The following is a 25,229-nucleotide window of genomic DNA, read 5'->3' as shown; positions in this document are numbered from 1 at the left end:
CGAAATACAACCACCGACCGACGAACTTGATAATTCGAGTTATATTGTAACTCAATTACCTCTTTAAGGACACCATAAAAATCTATGTTCTCCCCATTATGTTCACCTTCAGTCATTACACCACTATTTTGTGTCTGCATGAACTTCTCACGATCCACTGTGCTAAACCACACTCCATTAATCTTGCAAGATGTACTAGTCTTAACTCACCGAGCTGGGCCACATGACAGTGCCCACAGTCCTTCGCTAACCAATTCTGGATTCTCATTACGCTTCTTCTCAACCTCTTGCAACAAAATTACTCAGCTGAGCAATTACATATGCATACCCAAAACTTTAGTAAACCTATAACATAAAAGTTTAGTGACTTACATGGGACATAAACCACTTTGCAAATCCTTGTTGAACCATTCGATCAACATCATTTGGACGTGCACCTTGCTGCGATAGCTACTCCCTGTACAGACTGCATGGCATACTTTATTCATAAGCATATTTTCAAATTTAATAAACATAACATAAATTATGTACCACATACCAAACTAACTTACGTCAAATATTCCTGTACTTCATCAGCATTATGTAGCACATACCAAACTAACTTATTCATGATAGCATCATCAATGTACTCAGTCTTAGTAGCTCCAACAAGAGTAGCACCATGCTTAAAAACAGACATGTCATTAGGCAATGGCATCTCTGTACCACTATCATCATCCTGGTTAAATCTAGTGTCAACATCCTTCATGTACCTAGAACAAAATGTTAAGGTATCACTTGCCATATATGCCTCAGCAATTGATCCTTCCGGCCTAGCCCTGTTCCTTACAAAATTTTTCAAAGTGCCTAGTCGCCTTTCTATTGGGTACATCCATCCATACTGAACAGGTCCTCTAAGCATTGCCTCATCAGGAAGATGGACACTCAAGTGCACCATGACATCAAAGAAGGCAGGTGGAAAGATTTTCTCAAGCTTGCATAGGATCAATGGAATATCTCCTTTTAGCCGTTGCACAACATCTATCCGTAGATTTCTACTACATAGTTCCCTGAAGAAGGTCCCCAGCTCTGCAATTGCTTCATATACATCCTTCCTCACCAGTCCTCTAAGGCCGGCGGCTATGATTCTCTGTAGGAGTATGTGGCAAGAATGTGTTTTCAGTTTTCCAACCACCTTTGAACCATCTTCACTTATGTATCTTGCTAGGTTATCCGCAAATCCATCAGGAAACTTGATACCTTTGAGGAACTTGCAAAACTCGACTTTCTGATCCTTCCCCAACACATATGGAGCAGGTGGAGCCCTGCAGGCCGAGTTGCCATCTTGTTGCAAGTGCAGTTCAGGTCTTATGCCCATATCATACAAATCTAGCCTTGCATTATGTGTGTCCTTGGACTTTCCTGGTATACTAAGTAGTGTGCAAAGAATATTTTCACATACATTTTTCTCTATGTGCATCACATCGAGATTATGTGGAAGCATCAAATCTTTCCAATATGGCAATTGCCACAACCCAGATTTCCGGCTATAAATCTTTGGACCGTCACTACTACGCTTCCTTTTATTTCCAGTAATGTCAGCCTGCTTCCCTGGCCTGACATCTTTCACCTTCTCTAGCTCTTGTAGGACCTCATCCACAGTGAACCTGCCAGGCACAACTTTGTTTTCACGCTTACCATTGAAATCCAAGCTATTCCGCCATGAATGTGTCCTTTTAAGGTAACGACGATGTCCAATGTAGCATAACTTGTTCCTTATTGCCATAGACAACGGATTCTTGTCGCAATAAATACATGCATAATACCCTTTTGTTGTTCGCCCACATAACGTGGTCAGCGCTGGATAATCATGTATACACCATAGTACAGCAGCACGAAGGTCGAACTTCCTACCAGTACATGCATCATAGGTCTTGACACCCTTCCATAGCTTCAGCAGTTCTTCAATTAGGGGCTCAAGGAACAAATCAAAATCCTTTCCTGGACATCTTGGACCTGGGATGAGTAAAGACATAAAGCAGTTTGTTGGATTCACGCATTCCCATGGTGGGAGATTAAGCGGTGTCACAAGCACTGGCCACATATTGTACTGGGTACTCATGTTGCCAAATGGATTGAATCCATCGGTAGCTAAGGCTAGCCTCAGGTTCCTCGGATCATTTGCAAAACCTAGGTACTTTCGGTCAAAGTCCTTCCACGCTTCCCCATCAGCTAGATGGCTCATCACATTGGCGACTGGCCTCCTCACTTTCTTGTGCCATTGTGTTTCCTCTGAAGTTTGTTTTGAAGCAAAAATTCTTTTCAACCTTGGCAACAGTGGAAAATGCCTCAAAACCTTATGTGGAACCCGCTTCGAACTAGTTTCATCTTTCCATCTAGACTCCGTGCATACTGGGCACTCATTCAATTTAGCATTAACATTCCGAAACAACACACAATTGTTCTTGCACACATGGATGTTTTCGTATCCAAGGCCCAATTCTTTAAGATATTTCATGGCCTCATTATATGAATTTGGCAACTCACTGTTAGGGTATCCATCGGACATCAGCTTCATCATTGCTGAAAATGTTGTATTGCTGATTCGATAACGAGACTTCATATACAACATCCTCACCATAAAAGAAAATTTTGAATGGCTAGAACCCGGACTAAGTGCCTTCTTTGAATCTCCAAGAACTCCTGCAAATCTTGGCTCTTCTCCATCAGCCTCTGTCGCTGCAAACAGTTCACCGATCATCTCAGGTACTCCATGATCATCATCGTAAACATCATCGTCCACATCCATATGTATCCCAAAGTCATTATCATATCCTTCGACATCCTCCTCTATACCCTCAACTTCTGTATCTGCCGACTCCCCATGATGAATCCACCTCGTGTATGTAGATGACATTCCATAAATGTGTATATGAGTTTCTACTTCACTCTGAGGTCGCAACCTTTGATTAAGACAATTCACGCACGGACAACGAATGTCTGTGTCTTCTGGGTATCTTTCAGTAACAAAATTCATGAACTCTTCAACTCCTTTCACATATGCAGGTGTGAATTGTTTCCCATAAACCCATCTTCTATCCATCTATTTTGACAATAAATTAAAACTTGCATTAACTCCATAACTATGATTACATTGAACAAAATTGAAAACCACATCAAACACATGCATATATGAAATAAAATTCAAACGCACATGGAACCTTATTGTCAAAAACACAACACATCAAACCTTGTCTTTTCTCCCCGCCCTACCGCTGTTCTGTCCATGCCCGCCGTAGCTCTGCGCAAGACGCCACTGCTTTGTCGTGCCCGAAGCTTCTCTGCCTCGCTGTTTGCAGACGACACCTTTCTTCCAACACAGTTGGATCAATGGATCAGGCGACAAGATCGCTCGTTCGCTACGACGCTACCCAGTTGCCGATCAAGCGGACGACGACAGACGCCGGCGTCGTTGTGTGCCTAACCTGACGGCCGATCGCAGAAGCGCAGATCGCAGCAGGAAAAATCAGAACAGGCGAACAGCCATGCAGATCGCAGAATGGCGGCTGAGAAAACATGTTAACATAATGACAGATGGGAACACCTGTTCACAGACGGATACTTTCTTTATATACAAGAACAAATGCGTAGTCTGGTGGTAGCAACGATTTAAAGAAAGTCGCAGGTCCCTGGTTCGAAGCTCAGCGGGCACAACTTTTTTTTTGCCAAATAACTAACTGTCGCTTCCAGTACTAGGCCGGGTCCGCGTCGCCAGGTGGGGGCTGTGTTCCAAAAAACTGCGGCCCATGTAGGCCAAGGATCCCACGCCGTCAAGTGGTGTGTACACGTGGGCCGTTTTTTACTAAAACTCATTTGTGACCAATTTATTTCATCATTACGTCAGCCGATCAAGCCAAATTAATCTGTGACGTTCCTTTCATTTTTGTCTATGACGTTCCTTTGATTTTCGTCTTTAATATTCAAGTCTAATCTTCGTCCCTTGTAATTGTTGATGAAGATGTAAATTTGGTCATAGAAATGTATCAATCTGTGACTGAAGTCACCAGTGTCACTAGAAAATCGTCACTGATGATCACATTCTTACTAGTGCTTATTTAGCTCCATGAGAGCCAAATCCCCCAAAAGGATGTAAAATGTAAAATCTGAGCATGCACCATCGAGTGCAGAGAGAGAGAAAAAATGAGGAAAAGCAGGGAGAAGCTCAAAAGTCGTCCCTAAGGGGATGCAGAGCATGACGAAGCTACAAAAAGTCGTTCCTAAGGGAGCGCAGCGTAAGTTTTCTTCTCAAAAGTCATTCCTAAGGGATGCAGAGCCAAATACCGCCGAAATATAAGGCGAAGAAGTTCAAAAGTCGTTCCTAAGGGGATGCAGAACTTATACCGCCGAAATAGAAGGCGAAGAAGTTCAAAAGACGTTCCTAAGGGGATGCAGAACTTATACCACCGAAATAGAAGGTGAAGAAGCTCAAAAAACATTCCTAAGGGGATGCAGAGCTTAAGACTCAAAAGACATTCCTAAGGGGATGCAGAGTCTGGGTGTGGCTTCGTATGCGTGTGTTTGGACATTCATTTGCACATTACATCACATCATTCATTGCATTCATACACATTCATTTAGACATTTGTAGGATCATCATCATCATAACATAAAGTACAAACAGATACTTCGACTTTGATGATAAGGCTTCGATGAGTATAAAGAAGCAAAGATATGCTTCATTGTGAACGAAAATAAGGGAAGGTGTTTTTCGCCTTCGGCTCAAAAGATACAAGTTTCGTCCACATCAAAGCAATTCACACACGGATGAAAAGGTAAAAATATATTACAAGGTATGGACAAATTTACAGAGTAATGTTTGATTCCTAAATTACAATATCTTTTACAAAGAAAATTCAAATGTTTCTAAAGCTTTGTGCAGCAGCTTCATCAGTCTCTGTCAAGCTTCGGATCATTGATCTTCGGCATCGTCATCCTGTACACAACAAAGCAGTAATAAGATAAAAGGTGATCTCAGAAGAAGGTAAGCAACAGATACGAGTTTAATACCATCTTGAGATGGTTTCGAGCTTCGTCACCAGCTAAGTCCCGCCCACCCTTCGTCCAAATTTGTGTTATAAATCTATTTCCAATGCTTCGGGCCAGGCTGGGGATGTCAGTCAAGTCCGCTGGTGATAGGCTAAAGTTCAGCCTGTTTACGATCTTTCCGTGCGTGCAACCAGCCTTCATAAAAGCTACAGCTGTGTCGCGAGAAGCTAGCAGAGCACAGAAGTCACCGTGCTCAGCTATAACTTCGTCAAGCGCCTCAACTTCGCTCTCAATATGTTCGAAGGTGCTTGGTAGGTCTTCAACCGAAGGTTCAAATTTTTCAGAGCTGGCACCCACTGAGTTGAAGACCTATTTCAGCCGTTGCACGCACCGGTTGCCGAAGTTTAAGCATTTGTCCTGAAACTCTTTCAAGGATTTTTGCAAATTCAAACTTTTTTCAACTTCGGCTTCAAGCTTCACATCAAAATTCTTCTTTTCTTCCTCGAAGCTTTCTGACTTTAGGAGGAGTTCACTGTTTAATCTGGCAATTTTGGCCTGGGCTTCTGCCAGCGAACCCTCCATTGATTGAAGAAGAAAATCTTTCTTTTCAAGAGCAGCTTCATGATCTTTGATTTTACTTTCCAAGCCTTCAATTATAACATCATTCTTATTATCTTCGAGGTCCTGTTGCATTCTCAAGGCTTTGCTTAGCAGCATACTCTATGCAAAATAACCTTCATCAGAAATCTTTGCTTCATCGCAAAACAATAAAAAGTTGAGGGAAAAACTTTACCTTAAAATTAGAATAGAATAAGTTGTCGACGATATGCTGTCGTCGGTAGCTGCTGATGTCAGCTTCAAGCTTCGGAAAACCAACACTCTTCGACAGAGTGCTGATAATCTTCGCTCCAGTTCGATCTCGAATACATCCTAAGGCTTCTTCGTTAATTCCACCGAAGAGCATCGCTCCTGGCTGGTAGCCACAGGATATAGCATACTCCTGCAGCTCCTCTTTCTCAGCCTTGGATAATTCTTGACCAATTATATTTTGAAAGTTGAAGCCTTTTTCTTCCGAAATATCTTCGACAATTTCCTTCCCTTTTTCAGGCACTATGGCCAGGACTTCTTCTGCAGCAGCAGTAGTCTCCTCCGCAGCCAAATCCAAGAGCACTTTATCAATAGCAGATAATGTACTCTCCAGGTTGGTAGCTTCGGCAGGAGCTGCAGCTTCGGTAGCCGGTGTTATTTTTGATACTGAGGCCAGCGGTGACGTTTTCTCAATAGCTTGCATAACAGTAACAATTCTTCGCTTTTTTGGCCCAACTGCCTTTTTCGCTGCCGAAGGCTCATCCTTCTTCTATAAAAGCTTCGTCAGTTGGACTTAGCAGCCTGAGAGGTAAGGATTTGGTCATTACCTTTAAAATTTCTTCTACTTCGGCAGCAGAAGGCGTCGAAGGAGCTTCCTCTTCTATCTCAGCCATCTTCGGCTCTGGAGTTGCAGTTTTTCTCTTCTTCGAGGTTGCCACCTTCGGCTCAGGACTGGTCTTTCTCTTTTTCAGAGTTTTTTCATCTTCTTTTACCATCCTAGCAGCCTGTCTGCTCATGACACTGACAACCCTTTTTCTCTTTGGCCCTTCGGCACCCTTGCTTAGTCGTTCATAGTCAAGGTATTCAAAGTTTAAGGCGTCCATTACCCGATTCAACCTTCGTTTTGGTCGGGTGCCGAAGGCTGCAGTCATCAGTTGATCTTCTTTTTTAGTATAATTGCCCAAAATTTCGTTGCACATAGCCTCAATCATTTCTAACCATTCTTGGCAAGGCTCTTTGAATTGTTTCTCGAACTTGAAGCGATAGGGCAATCAAACAAGTTCATTCTTCTTCCTTGTTCCTTTCAGCTTCGGCATACTCCATTCACTCAATGTTGGAAATACCTTGTTGGCCAAGTATTCTTGCACCAGATCTCTAGTGTTGATCTATTCAGCCACCACCCTGAATTCTACTAAAGCTTGTTGGCATGATGACCCCGACGTTATGCGGCACAGGGGCCTAGTCAGTCTGAAGCTTAAGCTTAGTGGGCTCATGACCATCGTCTTCAACTTCTCCCTCTTCTTCTCATCGGCCTTGATATAGAACCACTCACTTTTCCAGCCGGTTGGCCACTTGGTACGATAGCTGAGCACCGGAGCCTTCGTATCCTTGCGATACGCGAAGTTATAATAGCCAAAATTTTCATGTAGCCCATCTTCTCTGGCCTTCGTTTGGTAATGTAGCTCATGCACTCGGCAGAAAGCTTCAGCATTTGGGTCCATTCCTTGGCTTCGAAGGGCCCAGATGAAGACGCTGAGCCTAACGATAGCATTAGGAGTCAGCTGATGAAGATAGATTTCATAATTATCCAAAACTTCTCCAATCATCTCGTGAAGCGGAAACTGCAATCCTGCTCTGAAAAAGCTTTTGAAAACTACTACTTCGTCATCTTTCGGCTTTGGAGTGGTTTCTTCTCCGACAAAACAAATAAGTTTTTTTCTCAGCTTCTCTGAAGTAACCTAGCTTCATCATCATGGGCACATCAGCCTCAGACACAGTAGATTTTTCAAAATCCAAGTGGCTGGGTTTTGATGGGATCAGAGTGTTATAGTCTTCCTCTTCTTCATCAACATTTTCTTCTTCGATGTCAGCTTGTTCAGCTTCGGCAGTAGATGCACCTTCGTCAATAGCTTCTTTCGTCACAACCAATCCTGATTGTCTCATGACTTTGGAGATCAGGGCTGCCTCGGTGGCTTCGGCCTCCTCTCCTTCACGGGTCACCCTTGCAGTCGAGCGTACTCTGGCCATCTGATGATGAATTTTTTACAGTTTTTACGAAGCTGATGTTTTTTACAGTCGTTTGACGAAGCTAATTCAAGATGATGGTTTGATCGAGAATGCAGTGAAAAAGCTTCAGCTATGGTTAATTTTTCAACAGCACAACAGTGCAATGGCAATGAATGTTGTGGTAACTTCACACTTACTCGTATGTTTATATAGTGCTGTAGGTGGGAAGGTGAATCACCAAGTTGCCCGCACCCGCTGAACAGTTACCCACACTCGCTGAACGGTGGACCACTCGGTGCCTGGGAGGTGAATCGCCAGACTGTGTGTACCCGCCGCATGGTGGGCCACCAAGCGCTCGGAATATTTTAATCGTTTCTCGACAACGAGATCAGGGAAGGTGTTTTTTGGACCTTCGGCATTCCGAAGCCTTGGAGATTTTTTCACGGATTAAGCTCGTTACGAAAAACGATCTAACACCGCGAAGGGGCTACTGTTGGGGGACTGCTTCGTCGCCGAAGGTCCTTTAAGAAGGAACACCTTCAGAAGATCAGCATATAAGCAAATACAAGCGCGAAGGTACACGCCGAAGCTACCATCCAGGGAGCTTTGGCATAGCGACATGCCTTGAGACGAAGGGCTGCACCGACTTAAAGAGGAAAAGACCAATTGGCCTATGGTAATTTGTGTCATGATTGTAACCAGTTGTCGAGAACATGAATATAATTTTGACCGGACTGCGTCCCGTGCCTATAAATAGGTGAACAGTACCCCTGTACTGTTCACGCTAGTCTGTACTCGCTTGTGCGTCACGCTTGAACTCTTTGTCTTCTGTCGAGCCGAAGGTACAAATGTAATTCAATATTATTCTTATTCATCCATGATGATATAATAAAGATCTATTAATAATGTTATATGATTATTCATGTTATTTCTCATATTTCATATACTTCGTCTTTCATTAACGTATACTGCGATGATGAAGGTACGTCCTTCATGACCTTCATCCGAAGATCGTTATATCCTAAGGGAAATAATGCTTCGAAGAACGAAGGGTATTAACCATTAATCTCATTTTGTGTTGCCTTGTTCTTAATTCATAGCATTTGAGAACAAATCCCCAACAATATCGTAGCACGGAATACGGATGTCACGACCGCCCTCTCGGTTGAATGGTTCAATTGTTTTCTCTCAGTTGTATGAGATCCGTTCTTTTCTCCCCTACACCGGCTAGTCTTTGCATGGCGGTCAGAATTAGGATCCAAAGCCGCTTCACGCATGCTTGATATTTTATTTCAACCGCCACAAAGAAGTTGCCTGCGGGCATGCAGCAAGTGACGCGGGTCACATCGAGCAGGGCGGCGACACACAACAACGATTTTTTTTCACATAAACAATACGAGATAAACAATACCACCAACAATAGATACAACCTACTATTGAAAAAATCATACTATTTGGAGGAATTGAAGCATGTCACGAGGCCAGGAGAGTTCGGCGAGGCCAGGAGACCTATCGGCTTGACAAAGAGTTGATGCAGATCTAACTACACAACAACGTTGAGGTAGAGCATGCTGATAACGTGTTGAGAACTACATTACCATGGATCATCAGATCCGCTCCTTTCCCTCCCGTCAGCATATTAGGCATGAGAAGTTGTAGAGTACCCGTCTCCCTTCCCATAAGCATGACAGAGGAAACACACGAGACACATGATATAGGGTTGGGTCGTTGGTTTCTTTCTGATCTCTGTAATATGAAGGGATGTAAAGGTTTCTTATATAGAGACTAGGCATGTGCCCGTGTGTTGCGACGAAAGACAAATTGACGAGCCTCCAACCGCTCAAGGCCTAGCGACGTGTGGCGTGACTGCAATGGTGATGGGAACGCTCGTGGGAAACAGTGCCTCGTTGCAGAGGATCACGAGCCCAAGCACGCCACCACTCAACGCCATGAGTTCCATCATCCTTTTGCGGGGCTGCCATTGCCACGAGCTCCATATATAAAATGAGTTGTTCAGATCATAATAACCAAAACAATGGTTTTGTTTAATTCATGTACTGCCTTCTAATATTAACAAAGTCTCAGACAATATTGACAAAGCATATATTCTTATCTAATTGCCTCATTCTTGATAAACCCACACAAGAATAGAAGAGCAGAAAAAATATAGATCAAGCAAGCATATCAAGGATATAGTATTTTTAGACAAAATACATAGCAAGTTTTGTGTAGCAGTTCTAGGCATGCCAAATACAGTGGCAATGCATAGCAAGTCTAGGCATGGCTATCGAATTTATGCAAACAATACTCATTCTTCACATGTTCTGTTGAATACATGTACTGCCTTCTAATGCGGTCGCAATGGTCCCATTGGGGCTTGGGGGCAAAAATTCAGCAAACACAGCATATGCATACTTTGGCCATCAGTCCAAAGCACACAGGTTAAATCGTTCCAGACTCGGGAGAGTTGACTTACAAATTTTCAAAACATCAAATAGTGGTACCATAATGCTACAGTAGCACCTCTTATTCTACTTTTCTCCCATGGACATCTCAATTTTATGGGACACACAAGGCAATTACATGGCACTATAAGATAATCTGGTTCAGGTATAATCTCTTCACATGTTTGTGTGAATCACACGCTTAACACAATCAGAAGCACATATTTGAGGTTGGTGCAAGAGAACTCTATCTTCTTAACAGATAGAGTTCTGCATCTGCCTGCTGCTCACAATCCTTGGTTATGTCCCCAGAATCATCTATGTCCTTGCTGCTCTCGACTCTGACCAGCACGAGAGGGGATACTACACCCTTGCTTAGAGCATCTGGTTGTGTCAGGCGGGCCTGCACAGTTGAGTCGAAATCAGTATTTTTCTCGTGTGGATTGTCTGACATGGCATAACCGGCAATGGGTAACCAAGTGTGTGGTCTAGTGCTATATCTCAGTTACCCAACTTGTGAGCTCTCTTTATTGTGATCCAGTTATTCAATCTGTAATTGTGATACTACAAGAGAATAAGATGCACCTGTATCTCTGAGAGCAACTGTGCTTTATGATTAGTGCTACCTTGGGCTCAAAAACACGTGAACAGTCGTTCTATGAAATGCGATGTGTACACACATGTTCTTTGAAATCTCCTGCAGACCAAAAGGGGATACTGCCAGATGTATCGTGTAGTAATTTTGACGTATGTTGCTCTGGGCCACTTCTTTCTTACACACATAGAATAGAACTGATATAAATTATGCCCCTTCTGGACGGGCAGCTGGTAAACACCTTCATGTCGACGATGGTTCAGTGTGCAGGCAGTGAAATATGTATGAAAATGAATCGTTTCCCGTGATGCGTGTTCGTGACCATGTGCAACCCAGCGGTTTGTGTGCTGCCGCTCTTGATGCTTTGTTTAATGAATCTTCGGATTGAGCCTGTATATATGTTTGCTTGTCCCAAAAATCTGGTAGTCATACGCTGGTTGATTCAGGAGGTTTTGGTAGTGTATTTATTCTGAACAATACATCTGATTCTCTTCTGGATTCTTAACACCGCCGCTTCTGAACCTTTTTTTTGTTACTGATTAATTGGACTGGTCGTCATCCGTGGCCTACAAGTTCTGGGAAGAATGGAAGATCATTGGAGGGGAATATAATCAGCGAACGAGACAGATCCATGGTGCAGGTGTACCGCGCCGCACGGCTGGTTCATGTTGCGCCGTCACTGTCAGCACCAAAATTAGTCACTGTCAGCACCACCAAAGTTAAGGCGCCGCCGAGTCGACCCACGTAGACAGAAGCCCTCGTGCCCGATGGTCGTTCCACCCTGATCACGACAACGCGAGGCTAGAAAAGCTGCCAGCCGAGCAGCCAAACAGGTGAGCCACAGCGGCGGCCGCCCCTTGGCGTCCGCGTGTTCCTAGCCCGAACCGCAGCAGCGGCCGCTCCTTGGTGTCTGCGTGCTCCGTCGTCTGCTGCAGCGCGGCCACCGTGATCGCCAGTGCGGCGGCGAGCAGGCGGGCGCGAGGCTGCGCCACCATTTGCGTATCGCAGATTCGCTCGAGGGCTTGGACGGTGTGGTCCTAGGATCGTCGGGCTTGGAAGAAGAAGACCACACAATAAGCTTACCAGCTTTCTTTGCAGCACGGGAGAGTAGCTCCTCAATTAAACTCTGCAGGATCACCCTCAGGAAACCGCTCCATAAAATTCTCAACATGCGGCACTACCTCCTCATTGTTTGGGTACTGATATAAGCCATCAGACGAAAGAACAAGAAACTGATCCCTGATGGAGAGCTTATGATGGCAAAGAGTAGGTGTGCATAATATATATGTGTTCGAACCAGAATTGAGCGGCGGACTGTCCGGCCCTGAGGCCGGACGGTCCGCGGTCCGGACGGTCCGCGCCTGTGGGCCGGACGGTCCGCGCGTGCGCAGAACAGATTAGGGTTCCGAGTTTTGTGCTACGGTTGTTAGCTATATTCGCGGGATTAGCTCGGAATCAGTTGTGTAAAGGGTCTAGCCCCCCTCCTCTATAAATAGAGAGGTCTACGGCCGATTTGTAATGATCAACAATCGAATCAATACAACTTCTATTTCGCATTTTATCTTAGGAGTAGTTCTAGTCTAGTTTAGGTTTAGCTATCCAATCCCCAAATTCTTCGTCTCTCTTCGGCTCTACGTCGATTAGAGGAGTCTAGGTCGGCCAGCCCGAGCCTAGACACCACCTAGGATCTCTACTCCCCGACGGGGTCCCTCCCGGGAGCGAGATCCAGGCGCCGTCGGCGATCTCCCGCCGTCCCTGCGTACGCGCGGACCGTCCGGCCCAGGGCGCGGACCGTCCGGCCGTCAGGCAGGAGCCCTAGCCGCGCACCAGGCCGCGGACCGTCCGGCCCCAGGCCGCGGACAGTCCGCCCTTGCGCAGAGAGCACCACCGCGCCTCGCACCAGGCCGCGGACCGTCCGGCCCCTGCGCGCGGACCGTCCGCCCCTGTGCAGAGGGCACCGCCACGGTTCTTGTTGAGTGTTTGGCGCTCTGAAAAGGCGTCAACATACTTTTTGGCGACTCCGCTGGGGAAGACATATCTAAGCCTATCAAATCGGCCCTCAATGGCCGGTTCAAGGGATAGCTCTGATATTTCTCCAAGCAACATCATAGAGCCGACTTGGGAAACCTTGCCGGCTGACGAGCAGCTCCAGTTTGAGGAGCACAAGGAGCGGATGATCCAGGAGGCGAAAGCAAAGTTCTTGGCCAACTTCAAAGTGGACAGGAACAACAAGGTCGTCCGACATCGGGCGACGGATCCGGCTTCGCTCCAACCCACGCCAGATATCCCCAATGTAAGTAATACCAACGATCTGCAATCTCTTAGAAATTATGTAGAAGATCAGCGTGAACAAATGCAGAACATCATAGGGGGTATGCAAAGCGATCTTAAGAGACTAGTACGTGCATTTGATAAATCTAGTACCGCAAATTTTCCTTCGCACGAGGTTGAGTTAGGAGATAACGCGTGTAACACATCGGCTACAGGTTGTCACGACCAGTCACAACCCCTTTATGGGATGCCGATGGACACATACCCTAAGCAACCGCAAATCGGCAGCAAACCAGCCGATCTGCACATGCCCGGACCGTCCGCACGTGAGCGCGGACCGTCCGGGCCAGCAACAGTCGGGCCTAGTTTTAATGAGTTACCTAGATATGCGCCCGAGCCACCATACACGGCACAGAACCCAAACTACCCAGTCGGACGGTCCGCATACAACGACGGACGGTCCGCATATAACCACGGACGGTCTGGGTACGTATCCGGACAGTCCGTGCATGAGTCTTTTGAGGAAGATTATTACATGAATCCTCGCCCGTCCCAGCAACACTTCCCATCACACTATGCGATGCACCAGCCCATTAATTCAGGATCCAGAGCCCAGGAAAGCTTTCCAGCCCCATCTAGAAGGCCGGAAAGAAACGATCAAACCTATGACCCATATAGGGCAAATGAAAATGCACCACGTAACTCAAACCAATGGGGGGAAAGACAACGTGCTAATGTCCAGCCAACCCCACCTATGTTTGACCAGAGAGCCGGTGGTCTCGCACCGGCTGCCATTGATATAGTAAGGGAAGAAATAGCCGGGGCGTTCCGAGATAAGCTCGGAGTAAGCATGGTCCCTGGGGGGCAATCATATCGGAAACCTTATGACAGCCGATTTGATCACCACCCATACCCACAGGGAACCAGGATACCCGAATTCGCAAAATTTTTGGGTGATCAAGGGAAAAACACACGTGAACATATAGGCCAGTTCTTAGCACAATTGGGAGAATTGGCCGACACAGAGGCATTTCGCGTACGTTTATTTTCATTATCGCTAACAGGAACCGCGTTTGCATGGTATGCCACTTTACCTCCTAATTCCATTTCATCATGGGGGGATCTAGAACAAAAATTTCATGATCATTTTTTCTCCGGTGACTATGAGTTGGATTTGGTAGATTTAGTGTCGTTGCGACAGACAAAAGATGAATCGGTTAATGATTACATCCGGAGATTCCGAGATACGAGAAACCGATGCTTTCAAATTCATTTAGCAGAGAAACAGCTAGTAGGATTAGCCTTTAATGGTCTGCGATATTATTTAAAAGAAAGATTAGAAGGCATCCAATTCTTTACACTAGCACAATTACACCAGAGAGCTTTGGCTTGTGAAAGCCGAAGCAAAGAAACTGCTAAAACAATTCGTCACAACGTACATGTAGTAGAATGCGACCAAAGTAGCTCAGAAGACGAATCAGCAGAGGTGTATGCTGCTGAAATGGTTTGGCCAAAGCAGGCCAAATCTTCGGCTTGTGCCTCCTTACAGCCGGTTCAAAAGAAACGGCAAGAGGAGGTTAAGTTTACATTTAATGTTGGTAAGTGTGATAGAATATTTGATGAATTACTTAAGAATGGCAACATTAAAATAAATCACACTGTTCCATCCGCCGACGAGCTAAAACGTCGTGCATATTGCAAGTGGCATAACTCATTTTCTCATGCCACTAATGATTGTAATGTATTTCGGCGACAGATTCAATCGGCCATTAACGAAGGACGATTGAAATTTCAGGAAATGCAGGTGGATACAGAGCCCTTTCCGATGAACATGATTGACTTCGAGGGCAAGAAAGTCCTGATTCGGCCAAATACAGCTGATAAAGGCAAAGGCAAGGAAACAATCATCGGCAATGCTAAAAAGGCCGATGGGGATTGTAAAGCCTCTTGCAGGAAAGTGGTTGCCGAGAAGACTCCCGATGGAGGGGAGACCCTGAAGGTGACCATCACAGCCTCTAGCCTTGGGGGGCAAGCGCAGACGGGAAGACAGTTGCAGGAACCCGTGCTGCGCATCACGGACAGTCCGCCGTCCAGACGCGGACGGTCCGACGCTTCGCCGGACGGTCCGGAGGACTCTGGCGGACGGTCCGGCCGTGCTCAGGACCCCCAGCGACCACGTACCTTCAAGCCACGACGACCCGAGATAGGTACGTGGAAAACCAATATATTTAAAGCAGCTGGTCGGCTGATCAAGCCTGGCCCGACTTTCGATCAATTGTTGTCTAAATACGTGAAAAAGAAGGTCGGTCCTAATGACCGGCCACCAAAGCGACCCCGCTCACCCATTCATGAGCAACGTCAGGTCAGGCCGATTGGATTACCTCACCAATCGGATGAAATGAAAGGTCCTATTGTACAATTGAGACCTAACATGCCAATATGGACACCTCCACCTCCATATCCACCTATGCCATATCCATACACATATTTACCTCCGCCATATGTCCCAAATCAAATGTGGGGCATGCCACCATATCCATTTGGGATGCCACAGTACCCCACCTGGGGGGCACCCCCAAACATCTGTTTTTGACAGGTTGACGCCACCAGTACAAGACCGATTGAGCACTGCTCAATCCGGTCACCAGGCACAAACCCAACAGGATTGCCGGACTACTCGGCCTTCCAGGCCGACCAATCCGGCAGGGGGGCATATGCCTGCAGCAACTCAAAAAACAACAAAAAAGGACATCATCAAAATAGGCACTGCAGATGTTGTCATACAAGAAGATAATAAAGGGCCGATGATTTTCGGCGAATCGGCCAACACGATTGAAAAGGATACGGCTACCATCAAAACAGCCGATCCAAAATACTCCATGCCTCGATGGTGTCCAGCGGGATTGACACGATCCCAAAAGAGAAAATTACAACGCCTAAGAGCAAAGGAGAGCCAGGAGAAGGAGGCGGAAAAGACATTTAATGACACACATCCACTATACCCGCCACCGCAAAAGAAATGGAGACCGAAGGCCGTTGAGAAAAAACAAACAGCCACAGAAATAGAAAGTCAATCTGCACCAGGCGCGGACCGTCCGGCCTCTGCGCGCGGATCGTCCGCCGTTCACCAGGAAGTGTCTGGACAACCTGCACCAAGCGCGGACCGTCCGACCCCCACACGCGGACCGTCCGCCGTTCACCAGGAAGCCTCCAACGACACGACAACATCAATGGAAGAGGATGACCTGCTGGGAGAAGACCTGGTCGACTACGAGGCTTCTCCAGAACGCCCAGGTATGGATGTAAATATTATTACATTTTCTGCCGATTGTACTATCATCGGCGACGATGAACCTGTTGTTGCCCAGTTTGATTTTGGTCCTAAAGAAGCCGCCTTTACTAAACCAAAGGAATCGGTAAATCATTTAAAGCCGCTCTTCGTGCGCGGTCACATTGATGGGATACCGATTGCTAAGATGTTGGTAGATGGAGGGGCGGCTGTAAATCTAATGCCTTATTCATTATACAGTAAATTAGGTAAACAAGATGACGAACTTGTCAAGACCAACATGACCCTCAGCGGTGTTGGGACTGATAGTTCGATCAAAGCCAGGGGAGTCACGTCCGTTGAATTAACCATCGGGACTAAGACCCTTGCTGCTGCATTCTTCGTCGCTGATGTAGAAGGAAATTACAGTTTAATCCTAGGCAGAGATTGGATTCACGCCAATCAATGTATACCTTCTACATTACATCAAATGCTGATACAATGGGTAGGCGATGACATAGAACAAGTACATGCTGATGTATCGGCCTGCATCGCTGTGGCCGATGCCCCTGTACTCTGGACTTATGAGACTGCTACATGTCTCACAGGAGTAGACTTTTCTGATTATCAATTCATAAGTATAGATAAGAAAGGTTTCATTCCTGTAATGCTAGAGCCGATGGAGAATCGGCTAAATCCTAAATAAAGTTAAATGATGAATACACACAAAGTTCATGAGTCTTTGGTCACGGACAGTTCGGCCGCCAAGGCCGGATGGTCTGGTCTTTCACAAAAGAGTTCGGACTTTAAGACCGAACATCTACCACAGCGAAAGGACAGTATTACGGATGATCCGGTCCACGAGACCGGAAAGTCCGCCATCACACAAAGATCATCTGATTCCTCTGTGGGGGACATGATAGAGGAATTCAGAGATCTTGATAAACTAGGACAGGGGTTTACATCGGCCGATCCTTTGGAGGAGATTGACATAGGAGATGGTAAAACTCCAAGGTCGACTTTTGTAAACAAGACCCTGGAGACCGATCCTAGAGATGAGATGATCGGTCTATTGAAGGAATATTCAGATTGCTTTGCTTGGAATTATACTGAAATGCCTAGATTAAGCCGAGAGATCGTAGAGCATCGGCTGCCTATTAAATCTGGTTTCAGACCTTTCAAGCAAAGAGCTAGAACATTTCGTCCAGATCTTCTCCCACGCATCAAGGACGAAATCCACCGGCTGCTAGAAGCTGATTTTATCAGACCTTGCAGATACGCAGAATGGGTCTCCAATATTGTGCCGGTGGAGAAGAAGGAGTCAGGTAAACTTAGAGTATGCATTGATTTTCGCAATTTAAATAGAGCAACTCCTAAAGACGAATATCCCATGCCCATAGCCGATACATTAATCAATAATGCATCAGGAAATAGAATTATTAGCTTCCTTGATGGTAATGCCGGATATAATCAAATTTTCATGGCCGAAGAAGATGCGTCTAAAACGGCCTTTATATGTCCAGGCTTCATTGGTTTATTTGAGTGGGTTGTCATGACATTTGGTCTGAAAAATGCTGGTGCTACTTATCAGAGGGCTATGAATTTGATCTTCCATGAGTTGTTAGGAAACACTGTGGAAGTTTACATTGATGATATTGTAGTCAAATCGGCTGAGTTTAGTTCTCATATAGCTGATTTGTGCAAAGCCTTTGATAAAATGTGTCAGTATGGTTTGAAAATGAACCCACGTAAATGTGCTTTTGGAGTGTCGGCTGGTAAGTTTTTAGGATTTGTCATACATGAACATGGTATAGAAATAGACCCTGACCGAATCAAGTCTATTCGGAATGTGGGACCTCCGACCTGTAAGGTCGAGGTACAAAGGTTTCTCGGCAAGGTGAATTATTTACGAAGGTTTATTTCTAACCTAGCCGGGAAGATTGATGCGTTCACCCCTATTCTTCGGCTTAAGAATGATGCCAAATTCGCTTGGGGGGCAGAACAACAAGAAGCATTTGATCTCATCAAAAAATACTTATCTTCGGCTCCCGTATTAAAAGCACCACGAGCAGGAGTACCATTCCGATTATACATTGCAGCTGAGGATAAGGTCATTGGGGCTGTTCTAACACAAGAAACCGAGGGGAAGGAGCATGTGGTGACATATCTAAGCCGAAGGTTGGTGGATGCTGAAACAAGGTACACTTTTATTGAAAAGTTATGCTTATGCTTGTTTTTTGCATGCACCAAATGTAGATGCTATTTATTGTCTAGTCATTGCACTGTTTCTGGTCAAGCCGATGTGATCAAATACATGTTGCATAACCCAATTATGAGTGGTAGAATTGGTAAGTGGGCCTATGCACTCGTAGAATATGACTTGGCCTATGAACCATTGAAATCTATGAAGGGCCAAGTCATAGCAGATTTCATTGTAGAACATCGGGTTAATGATATTCATGAACTAGACATGTCATACCTCACTATTACTCCTTGGAATTTATATTTTGATGGATCGGTTTGCAATGAAGGGCAAGGAATTGGCATTGTGCTTGTTTCACCAAGTAATGTCTCCTTTGACTTCTCTAGCCGATTGAAAACGTATTGCACTAATAATCAAGCTGAATATGAGGCCCTCCTATTCGGTTTAGAACTGTTAAATGGTATGGGAGTAAAACATGTGAAGGTATTTGGTGATTCTCAGCTGGTTGTCCAACAAGTGTTAGAAGAATATCAATGTCTTGATGGTACTCTAAATAGTTATCTTGAGAAATGTTGGAGCATAATCCATTCTTTTGATGAATTCAGTATTCAGCATATCTCTAGAGTTGAGAATCATAGAGCTAACAACTTGGCACAAGATGCATCGGGTTATCGGATAAAGAGAGGGAAATTTCACAAAACTGAAAATCTGATAACCAGTGCAGAGCCAAAATCCCAGGTCGCGGACCGTCCGCGTGTTGACGCCGGACCGTCCGAGGTTACCAGAAAGGTTCTCTTAATCGATTCGGCTGACAATGAAGCCGATACAAGTGATTGGAGGATACCTATACTTAACTATTTGCAAAATCCCAATATCAGGACAGATAAGAACATTCGGCGAACAGCTTTCAAGTATGTTTTGATGAGTGATGAACTTTACCGCCGAACGGTTAATGATATCCTGCTTAAGTGCTTGGGCCCAGATGATGCTATATTAGCCATGGCCGAAGTACATGAAGGAATTTGTGGTACCCATCAATCAGCCCCAAAGATGAAGTGGTTGTTGCGAAGGTCTGGTTTTTATTGGCCTAGTATGACAGCTGATTGTTTCAAGTACTACAAGGGGTGCCAAGTGTGTCAAAAATTCGGCGACCTACAGTTGGTCCCTGCAGCCGAATTACATCCTGTCATCAAGCCTTGGCCATTCAGAGGATGGGGATTAGACTTTATTGGAGAAATTCATCCTTCATCATCAAAGGGGCATCGGTTTGTGTTAGTTGCCACTGACTATTTCACCAAATGGACTGAAGCCGTTGCTCTAAAGAACATGACGCACAAGGAGGTAATTGAATTCATAACTGAGCATATTATTCATAGATTCGGCATTCCCCAGACCTTGACTACAGATCAAGGTACTTCTTTTATGTCAAAGGAGGTACGTGAATTTGCTGAATTATACAGAATTAAGCTGCTTAATTCGTCTCCATATTATGCTCAGGCCAATGGACAGGCCGAGTCTAGTAATAGGACGTTGATTAATTTGATAAAGAAAAAGGTATCTGATAATCCTAGACATTGGCATAAGATTTTGTCTGAAGCTTTATGGGCTCATAGAATATCTAAGCATAGTGCTACTAAAGTATCTCCTTTTGAGCTTGTCTATGGGCAGGAAGCAGTGTTACCTGTGGAAATAAGTTTGAATGCTGTCAGGTTTGCCAGACAAAATGATCTAACTGCTACTGATTATTATAATTCAATGATGGATAATATTGATGAGGTGACCGACAAGAGGATGATAGCTTTGGGAGCAATAGAAAAGGACAAGATCATGGTAGCCAGGGCCTACAACAAGAAGGTCAAAGCAAAATCATTCCAAGTAGGAGACTTGGTGTGGAAGACCATTCTACCTCTGAGGAATAAAGACCGAAAGTTCGGGAAATGGTCGCCAAGCTGGGAGGGTCCTTATAAAGTGAAACAGGTGATGTCTGGTAACGCTTATTTACTACAAACATTACAAGGCAAGGATTTACCTAAGGCTTTGAATGGGCGTTTCCTCAAACAGTACCATCCTAGTATGTGGCAAGATGCCTAAGGAAACCGATGTAATCACATCGAGTTAGTTGCTTTTGGTTCGCCCAGCTCCACCAAAAGGCAGGGGGGCATATGTTCGAACCAGAATTGAGCGGCGGACTGTCCGGCCCTGAGGCCGGACGGTCCGCGGTCCGGACGGTCCGCGCCTGTGGGCCGGACGGTCCGCGCGTGCGCAGAACAGATTAGGGTTCCGAGTTTTGTGCTACGGTTGTTAGCTATATTCGCGGGATTAGCTCGGAATCAGTTGTGTAAAGGGTCCAGCCCCCCTCCTCTATAAATAGAGAGGTCTACGGCCGATTTGTAATGATCAACAATCGAATCAATACAACTTCTATTTCGCATTTTATCTTAGGAGTAGTTCTAGTCTAGTTTAGGTTTAGCTATCCAATCCCCAAATTCTTCGTCTCTCTTAGGCTCTACGTCGATTAGAGGAGTCTAGGTCGGCCAGCCCGAGCCTAGACACCACCTAGGATCTCTACTCCCCGACGGGGTCCCTCCCGGGAGCGAGATCCAGGCGCCGTCGGCGATCTCCCGCCGTCCCTGCGTACGCGCGGACCGTCCGGCCCAGGGCGCGGACCGTCCGGCCGTCAGGCAGGAGCCCTAGCCGCGCACCAGGCCGCGGACCGTCCGGCCCAAGGCCGCGGACAGTCCGCCCTTGCGCAGAGAGCACCACCGCGCCTCGCACCAGGCCGCGGACCGTCCGGCCCCTGCGCGCGGACCGTCCGCCCCTGTGCAGAGGGCACCGCCACGGTTCTTGTTGAGTGTTTGGCGCTCCGAAAGGGCGTCAACAATATGGTGTATCACCTATATACTCATTGTGAAACATCTCTAGCAACCCATCATTGAACCTTGTCGATAAATCAGACAGACTTCTCATTAAAATTTACTTGTTTCCCCTATATGGACCTTTCATAACAATCAACCTATAGTCTCTTTACCTGTTTGAGATACCCAGCACCAAATGCACGGGTAACTGTTAGACGACCTTTCACTCTATCATTAACAACACACTGATCATCATCTAGATGTTCGCGTCTGATCCTCTGCACTTCCTGCACATCAACACAAAAGAACATGAGTTCACATGCAGAAAGAATTCATAGGCTAAAACACTTATGATGCTTCCCATCTACTCATACTATCCCATGACATATAAATTCATAACTCCAAAAGAAAAATGGTTTGCCGATTGTAAAGCCATGTTGTTGAACAGACCAGCCCACATACTGCACATGTATTCACAGAAGCCACCAGAGAGCATGTTCAACCAGGATAACAAAAAATGTGTTTGAATATTTTTTTATATGATGCAAGCTCATCTTTTCAGTAAACCCAGTAGATGCACAAATGCATTAGCAATTTAGCACTATGCATCAATTCAGCTATGTCTGCAAAAAGATTACCTCTTCAATGCTCGTGCTATGATCAGTCGACAGCTGCAATGCCTCGAGCCCAATTGCCAAATACCCAGGGATCCTTGTCTCGGTCTCCAAGCCCACACCAATGTCCTCCACCCACATGCTTCCAATCAACCAATCTTCGTCATCCCATCGCTGCGCCACAATGGCACGGCTATCCCCAAGGTTTCATTACATACACATCGTCATCCCTCAACAGAACCACGACCAGACAAGCTCCGGTCACTGCCAGCTCTAGGTGGGATCCCATTGACTGACTGGTCCTGTCCAGGTACGCCGACTCCGTCGTAGCTAGCGCCCGGGCCAGTGCGCTCAGTACCGCCCTGTGATCCCTCACCGCCGGCGCGGCCGTCAACCTCTTAACTCCACACTCCCTGCCGCTTTGACCATCGCCAGCGGCGGCCACAAGGGCCCACAAGGGATGCCTCTGTTCCTTGAGCCTGGCAAGCGATAGCGCGAACCGGCCGGAGCCCGAGAAGTCGAGTTCGCTATCCTCATCCTCACCATCCGCCAGGAACTGCCACAGTCGCTTGGATTTCGGATCGGCCTCTTTGTAGAAGATCCCACGGAGCTCGCGCAGCAGGAAGCGGTAGAGATTAGCGATCAGGAAGTCCGGGGCCTCGGGGGCCGTTGAAGCCGTCATAGATGCCGACGAAAAGCCAGCGCTGATCCTCGGTGACAACCACGTGGACCTTGTCCTCCCCGGCGCGGTCGTGCGCCCACTGAACGCCGTCCTCCCGGCGGAGCGGCACGGCGCATGGTCGGTTCTTCTCCGAGATGCTCCGCGCAGGGCCACAACTCCCTGGGCCCGCTGGACGAGTAGGACAGCAACCGATTCGCACCGGTCTCCGCCGCCACGAGGTCCGTCTGGGGAGTCCCCTGTAAGCCGCACCCTGATCCTGGACCCGGCGGCCAGCGCAGCGGCGGGACGCCGTCGGGGGAGAACCACACGGGCGGCCTCTCGACGGCCATGTCGTCGTGGTTGCCGAACACCGTCGCCCACGACACGCCCTGGCCTCGGGCTCGCGTTCGGGACCAAGAGGTTGTAAGCCGTCACCAGGTCACTGAGGTACACCACCAAGTCTGAGCGAAGATGCGTGGATCGGATTCCGCCGCCGTAGAGACCGTGAGGCAGAGAGGGAGTTCCGTTTCAGTTCTTTGATTCTTTCGGAGGAAAAGTGAAAGGGTCAGGGGAAGCAAAAGGAGAGCGTGCGCAGACACGCACCTGGGTTCTCGGCGTCGAGGACGGCGGCCATGACGCGGTCGGACGTGGCGTCCTGCGCGGGGCCCCAGTCCGTCCACGCGTCTGCAGGTTCGCGAACAGGGCCACTTTGAACGCTCCTAGCCCGAACCACAGCGGCGGCGGCCCCTTGGCGTCTGCGTGCTCCGTCACCGGCCGAAGCGCGGCCACCGTGATCGCCAGTGCGGCGGCGAGCAGGGCGGACGCGAGGCTGCGCCACGACTTGCGCATCGCGGATTCGCTCGAGGGCTTGGACGGTGTGGTCCTGGGAGCGTCGGGCTTGGCGCGTTCTTGGTCTGGTGAAGCCCCGCGTTTGGAGTCGGAGGGAGGTGGGCGACATTCACTCGTGTCGATTTGGGCGCTGTCACCTCCTTCCATGTAGAGCGCGAGAGCAGGGGAGAGAGCGGATCGAGGCCGCCGTCCGCGAACAGTGATTCCGTCGATTTGGGCTCCAGCAACTCCTTCCATGTAGAGCGCGAGAGCAGGGGAGAGCGGGGCGCCGGCTTTCAGGGAGCAGATCGAGCGGCTTTGGCGAGGCCTTGCCTTCCATGTAGAGCGCGAGAGATGGGGATGCACGGGCTGTGATTCCGTCGATTTCGGGGCCAGCGGCTCACCTTCCATGCAGAGTGGAACGCCTGCGGGGCGAGAGAGACGGCGGGGGCAACGACCGCGGCGACGCCATGCTTGACAGGCGGGATCGCGGGGCTGCGGCAGGAACGCCATGCGTGGAAGGGGATCGCGAGGGCTGCGGCAGGGACGAGCGCGGGAGGGACGCGGGATGCGGCAGGGGCGTTGGATGCGGGTTGGACGCTTTGGATGCGGCAGAACGTGCACCACGGTTGGCTGTGAACACCTACAATAGGTACTTAATTAGTAGTAGAGATGTGAGACCCCTAAGGGGCAAAGTCGTTATTTGTTCATATAACCCTAACTAGGATTACTTAACCGTTCCCACGCACGTGCGGATGAATACTTCAACGGCGTCATAGGTCGTTTCCTCTCCGCGCGCGTCGCGGGCGTCGTCGGCGCGGACAGCGGTCATGGCTCATGGGAAGCCAGACGAACACCGCCGCGCCCCTGCATCGCCAGTCCTTGCTCCAGATTCATCTGCGGTCATGGCGAGAGGTCGCTCCCTTGGAAAGCGGCGGCTGCCGTTTCTGGACATGCACGGACACGGACGTGTCGGTCCATGTCAGTACGTCAGGAGTCCGGAGAGGGCCTGCATGAGGTAGACGAGGGCCACGTGATGTTCCACTCCTTGATTGAGCTGGGGAAGGTCGTACTGGTCTACAAATTCAGAGTTGGGCCGCAAGAGTGAATACACTATACACCTGGTCGTGTCCCCCTCTCTCTCTTTTTCGTCGGAGCGCGGGTGGGCCAACCCAATGCAGCCCATTAACACAATGGTCGTAAAACGGAATTTTTCATTTTATTTCTGAGTTATTGCCGTGGTCTGAATATTTCTTCTTTACTTCCAAAACCAGACATCCTGCTCCATAAACTGAGAAAGCCGTTCAAATTACCTTTGGACTTGTTCGGTTAGCTCTTAATCCAATCCATGTAGATTGAGTGAAATTGGATGTGTTTAGATCCAAGTAAGTCAAACTCTTAATTTTTTCCAATCTCATCCAATACACGGGCAATGGGATTAACCGAACAAGGCCTTACCTGGATTGAAGTGGTTTTGAATGTGGTTTCATTTTCTTTTTAGTTAACAAAAAAAACTGGTAGGCAATCGATAAGATTTTTACACTACTCTAAGCTTATAAAGTATTTCAAAAACTATTCTAGGGACAGATTAGGACAACATACCCAAACACTTATAGAACAATCAAATATCTCTAGAAGCTTCAAAAATATA

The 25,229-nt window shown here is 47.1% G+C and overlaps 1 pseudogene; it reads right to left on the bottom strand.

Annotated features, from left to right (window-relative positions):
* Positions 1–11,663: 11,663 nt before the first annotated feature.
* LOC103637839 (probable protein phosphatase 2C 26) lies at positions 11,664–23,100 on the bottom strand (annotated as a pseudogene).
* Positions 23,101–25,229: the final 2,129 nt, after the last annotated feature.

The sequence above is a fragment of the Zea mays genome, chromosome 9, assembly GCF_902167145.1.
Source record: "Zea mays cultivar B73 chromosome 9, Zm-B73-REFERENCE-NAM-5.0, whole genome shotgun sequence".
NCBI classification, from domain to species: Eukaryota; Viridiplantae; Streptophyta; class Magnoliopsida; order Poales; family Poaceae; genus Zea; species Zea mays.
The sequence above is the reverse complement of the archived record's forward strand: the minus strand, read 5'-3'. Positions and strand labels throughout refer to the sequence as shown.